This window comes from Rhopalosiphum padi, chromosome 1 (assembly GCF_020882245.1).
Source record: "Rhopalosiphum padi isolate XX-2018 chromosome 1, ASM2088224v1, whole genome shotgun sequence".
Lineage (NCBI taxonomy): Eukaryota > Metazoa > Arthropoda > Insecta > Hemiptera > Aphididae > Rhopalosiphum > Rhopalosiphum padi.
Window position 1 is genome coordinate 33,254,163 of NC_083597.1, and position 6,316 is coordinate 33,260,478.

The 6,316-nt window shown below is 22.8% G+C and overlaps 1 long non-coding RNA gene across 1 annotated transcript; it reads left to right on the forward strand.

Moving 5' to 3' along the window:
* Positions 1-3,356, forward strand: LOC132932356 (uncharacterized). The gene is made up of 5 exons (XR_009662859.1): positions 1-203; positions 309-341; positions 911-922; positions 2,113-2,142; positions 3,321-3,356. It is a non-coding gene; the product is annotated as an uncharacterized LOC132932356 (long non-coding RNA).
* Positions 3,357-6,316: the final 2,960 nt, after the last annotated feature.

Here is a 6,316-nt window from a genome sequence, read left to right on the forward strand (position 1 = left end):
GATTATAAAAGAAGTCGAAAACTCGAGATCTCTTATTATTATCATTTCATTATTTAACGTTAATATAATTGTTATTCTTTGCACATATCAAATAACTAAAATGAATATTTTTAACAAGTATTTTTTAACTATTACAATCAATGTTCTTCCAATTTTGATTATTCCAGCAACTGCATTCAGTAAATATTACGACGACTTCAAAAGTATGGTCATATTTTTTTTTAATTATTATTTTTTTTAGTTTTAATTTGTATTGTATTAAAATTCATATATAACTTATACTATTTCTTGAATTTTTGTGATTTCAGATATTCCAACCAACCCTCACAGACAAGATGCAGGTATTATATAAATTATTTAAGTATTTAATATTAAAAATATGTTTTTATTTTTTTTGCATTGATAATCAATAGATTTTTCATTTTGTTATAAAATTATCTAGAAACCAAAATTAGTTATTGATATTCTACCATTGGCTGGAGATAAACATAACATAAAACTTTTCTTAATTTTAAGTATTATATATAATAATATACAATACTAAAATGTTGTATACAATATTAAATTATAGGAACGAAAATGTTACCTAAATATAGCTGTAGTTCATAAATAAGTTTTAATAAATAATATTTTTTTTTACACTTTGAAATTTTATTTGGCTTCAGTGAAGCAACTTACAATTAATGGTACCTATAAACTACAATTTTAATACTTTTTTGCACATCTAGTTATTATAAAGTTAATTAAATTGGTAAAATTTAAAAAATATGTATAAAAGAATCGGACTAGTTGAATCTTATGGACTTATGGTTATATCTTATTTTATCTCATGAATACAATTTTAGTCTATAAGGTAGGTCTTGTGTAAAATAAGTATATCACTAATGATTTTAAATGTATTTTTTTTCAGCCGATTGCAAATGTAATATTTTTAACTTATTATTAGTAGATAAAAGAAATTTAGAATAGTTATAATATTAAGTATTAAAGTTGATATTTTATATTGTTTATTCGTAAATTATGGTTGAAATTTCTGAACATTATTTTAAATGATACATTTACAAAATCAGTAACCTTGGATATTTTGTTGATTGATGTTGTTTTATATTTTGAAGTATATTTGTTGTATTTATAAATTGTTATAGCTATTAGGAAATATTGAAATGTGTGTGTGTGTTATTTTAGATCATTATTCTATTAATATTTCATATTATTTTTAATTGTTTTCGACTAGATAAAAAAAAAATAACATTTTAACAAAATTATTATAATTAAAGTACTGATTAAATGCACAAAATATACAATAATATATTCTATTATAGATTCTAAGCGGCGGAGAGATGACTTTATTAATTTTATATTACTTAATTGTGGATTCTGATAACAAATAGAATCTAGTTAATACTTTCAAAAATTGAAAGTAAATTAAATTCATAAATAAATTTTTAAAAACAATTTCCAGTATTTATTAAATTAATAGTGAAAACAAAAAAAAAAAAAAAAAAAAATAAGGAAAAATAGAAATCGTGTTTTTAAAAAAATCGATTATTGTACATCTAAATAACCAAGAACAACTGAATAGCCATATAGGTCTTTAGAGTATTCGATAATTTAAATATTTAGTTTATAATAGATTTTTTTATAATTTTTTTGTTTTTTTTTCTTTAAATTTTGATAAAAAATATTCACTCAGACAAATATAAAAAATTATAATATGATTCCTAATAAGCTGTAATATTACCTGTTAACTTCTGATAATTTTATTATAATTTTTATATGGTTAGGTTACTATATAATTATACATATAACTAATTTTTTATTGTATTTAATCAATTATTAAAGTAATTATAAAAATGTATTAGATGTAATACTATAATTTTTTTATCTTATAATTGAAACTGTACGAATGTAACAGTTTGATACGCCAATAATTGATTTCAAAAACCATTTCTAAACATTTAATGAATCAATAGTAATCTAGACACTTCATAATAATCGTTAATACGATATTATATTTTTATTTAATATGTTTGAACTGTTAAAATAATCGATTTTTTTATGCTACTCAAGCATAATTTTCTAAAATTAATGAATTGTTTTAAAATTTAACAGATATTCTAAAAGATGTTTTTGGATTCGAGGGTAAGCAATTATAATTTATAAGATAATAATTTTATTGTACTTATAATATACTTCCTTGAAGAATATTAGACAGGGTTATAAGCATTGACTTTTACGATCTTAAATATAGAAACTATTTTAGTCTTAAATGTTTGGTTAGTTCGAGTGTAGGCAATGACCTCATAGAAAAGAAATAGCGTGAATTTATTGAGATAGGTAGGGTAGTTTAGGTTTGGTTAGGTTAGAGTTATTTTTAAGGATAAAAATAATAATTGTTATGGTTTACATTATTGAAGGGAGTTATGAGGGAATGGTTAGGTTAAATTAGATTAAGCCTGGTTAATATTGACAAAGTTTATAAATAGCTTCATCATCGAACTGTTTCGTCAAAGAGGTTTGTTCTAATAATTTCATATTTATAAAGAGTGTCACTGATTTTGTGAGATGAATTTAGTTTCAGTGATGAAAGCTTGTATCTTGTTACTATAGACCTGGTTTTACGTCACGTGACCAACCGCCATAGCAAGGACCACCACCCTAGGTTAGGTCATAAGTTTGTTAACTATAGATTACTAGAGATTATGTTTTAGAATTTTTATGAGTTATGTAGCTTTGTTTTTTAGTTTTTTATCTTTTGTTTTTCATGCAGCCATATTAAAATAATATAATAATAATTATCAAAGTACAGCGGTATCAATATATATGCGAATAATAATAATAATAAATTGTAATATTTTTTTATTTTTATTTTTAAAACCTTCAATAATTATATTTTATGTATGGCGACAAGTTATTCTATCTCTATACCTTGTAGTTATCTTAAAAACGTTTATTAAAAAAAAAAAAAGAATAAAACAATATTTTATGAATCCTCGTAACCAAACACCCAATGCGGGACTTGACACACTAATGTAACAAGTTAAAATACCAATAAATAATGTTTATTGATAGCTATTCTTCAAACAACTACAGTATTGTATCCATATTATGCACTTTTTATAAGTACAAATTGTGCTCCATACGGTAGCTTACTATAATTCAAAATTGTAATTATAAAATGCAAGTACATCTGTCAATGGTGCCTATCTATATTTACTAATTTTTTAGGTTGATTGTCTAAAATAATATTAGGGTACAATTACGTTAAACTAGTTTAATTAACTAATACTTTGTCTTATATTAATAAAATACATTTACAGATAATTTTAATGATGTTAGTGAAGTGAAATATAAGGGTAATTATTTGAAAATAACTAAATATAATTTTTAATATTATTGTCTGTGATGTGGTATATACATTTCTTTAGTTAATATATTACACCAAATAAGTGGTCAAAAAGGTTTTAAACTTCTTTAATAATAAAGCAACGAATGTCTATACATTTCAGAAAGCTCTTAGATGTAATACTATTTTAAAATTAGTTCAATTAGTCTAAACATTATACACTTTAATATGACTGTAGCATATCTAGTAGATTGTTATTAAATTAAATATATAAAATTCACCCAAACAAGGTGATGTTTCCGTGAAACCAAATATTTAGATTCCCCCCCCTCCAATAATTTTGTGTAACATGAAACCTAAAACCAATCAATTTTGAGTTTGGCTAAATGAAATCGCATAATATGTTGTGTATTGTTTTTTTTTAAATCTATGATGATTCGTTTTTGTTCAAAAACAAAATTATTGGATGATTGTTTTTAATTAATACTATTAAACCATTCAATATAAAAAATACATGTTTATTTTTTAAAATGCAAAATTACAAAGAAATGTTATGGCCATTTATGTATCCATGTATAGTGAAAAGTTGCACAAAAATACTTTACTCAATACGTAAATGTTCAATCTATCATCCGTGTTAACAATTTATATTTTACACATAGCTTCAAAGTTTATTTTCGAGTAGAATATAATAATAGCCTTTTCTTTAATATTATATTTAAGACAATTGTCGGTTTCTACTCGTCATACATTTGGTTTCACTTAAAAAATTATAACGTCCAAAAAACTTTATAGGTATTTTTGGCATTGCCTTTCTCCTGGCACTATATAAATTTCTTTTAGTATAATTTACATTTCTGAGCTGTATTTGGTTTTTACTTCAATTTAATAAATTGTCATACAATGTAAGTATAATTATTTTTCTCAAGGCTGTATAAATATCCTCTGTCACCTATTTTTTTAGCATGAGTACCTACATAATACTTTCCGATGAATTGTATTTTCAGTTAACGTCCAATAATTATGTAGTGTTCGTTGGAACGTTATATTGTTCGACTATTTCTAAAATTATTCGATTTTAAAACGGCGGAACGCTTTTTGTTTCCATATCACCACTTTTCTTAACCAGACTAAGATTAGTCGTTTGTAAGGAATTAAACAAATCAAAACTGCAAGTTCTTTGGTTATTTTTGTAAATGTATTCATCTTGAAATCAACGGATGAACTGAAATGTGCCTTCAAAAAAACTTTACCAAACGCATTCGTTACGTGAAATGAGTACCTATATGGCTATATGATATTTACCTGCAGTCGTTGATATTTCGTTTAATGAAGATAGTCAACAGTTGATGTATATCTATTATCTATATTAAAAATAGTTTCAAGATAATTACAAATCCGTTAAATTTAAAATTGCCCATTAGGGAGTCTGTCACGAAAAGCATGTCAGACGGTTTGCATAATGGTTTGGCGACGATAAGACGGTTCCACTTGTAGATGGTCGTCTTAACATCACTCATCATTCATATATTGACTTACAATTTGTAATTTATAGCTTTCTTTATATTAAATTAAATACAATATAAATAAATATAAATAGTCGAAAAATAAAAACTGTTGACGGGAAATATATATTTCAAAAGCTGGATATTTCGATCTAAAACATTATCACAGTTACCACAAAAAAATTTGTTTTGACATATTTTTATGTTTATAAAATTTAATAATATATATTTATTTATGTTATTATACGTTTATATTGCAATAAATATCAAAACAATATATTTCTTCCTTTTTATAATTGTAAATAATTATTTATCTATATATTTTAGAAAACAGGGGTACGTATTTTCAGTTTTTTTTTGTTTTTTAAAAAATAAGTTTTAATCATTAAATATTAAAGTAGTTACTTATTTTTAAGATATAAAAATAAACTAAAAAAAAAATGATATTCTAAAAATTTAGAGTTTACTCAGTTTTATATGAACTTCACTATCTGAATTACAAACTGCATATTATAAATTCATTAACTGTGTCAAATAATAAACCAGTTTTAGATTTAAATACATTTTTTAAATTCAAGTTTAATATATTACGTGTATTTTTGATATGATTTTACAGAAAGGATGTTATTAATCATAAATTATTATCAATATTAAATTAATATCAAATTCTATAACCTACTACAGTATTTGAACAATTTAAAATTGCTGTTATATTGATTAGTGTCTACTATCCAATGTTGGGTTAGCTATTCAAAGTTCGAAAAATCGATTAGAAATTTAGGTGTTCAGTTTGAGTGCGAAAGTTGACTCTAGTTCTAAATAAATTGAATTGAATTGAAAAGTTTAAAATTTTAATATTGATCTAAACCTCAAAAGAGTTTAAATTCTAATTTTTCTATTTTTTATTAACTGTTTATTAACATAAAATACATCGGTACCTAATTTATGTTTGTTTATTATTTTTAATCGCATTCTAGTTGAATTATTGTTGTTAATGATGTATATATATATATTTTTAATTTAATACACGATAATTATTTGATTATCAAACATGGAGGTGGTTTTGAATAATAAAAACAGAATTTAGTTTGAACTTTAAACATTTCAAAATTCTTAGTTTTTTTTTTTTTATTTCTATCAAGAGTAACCGGAATTCTTATGCAGAGTTTGATTAACTTTATTTCATTAGTTTGTTTTAATTCAAAAACTAATAACTGTATAAAAAACTTAAAATTTTAACTAAGTATTTACATTATTATTTTATATTTACGGTAAAATTATCGAAATATTTTGACTCTTTTTGACCAATTTTTGGAAATTGAAGTTTGAGATTTTATAAATGTCAATAAAATTTTAAGAATATGTAGGTATAAATGTGTGATAATGTGTACCTATATCGAAAGCGAATTATTATAGATGCTTTGAATTTTCAGAAATGATTATATATATATTAGTATTATATGAT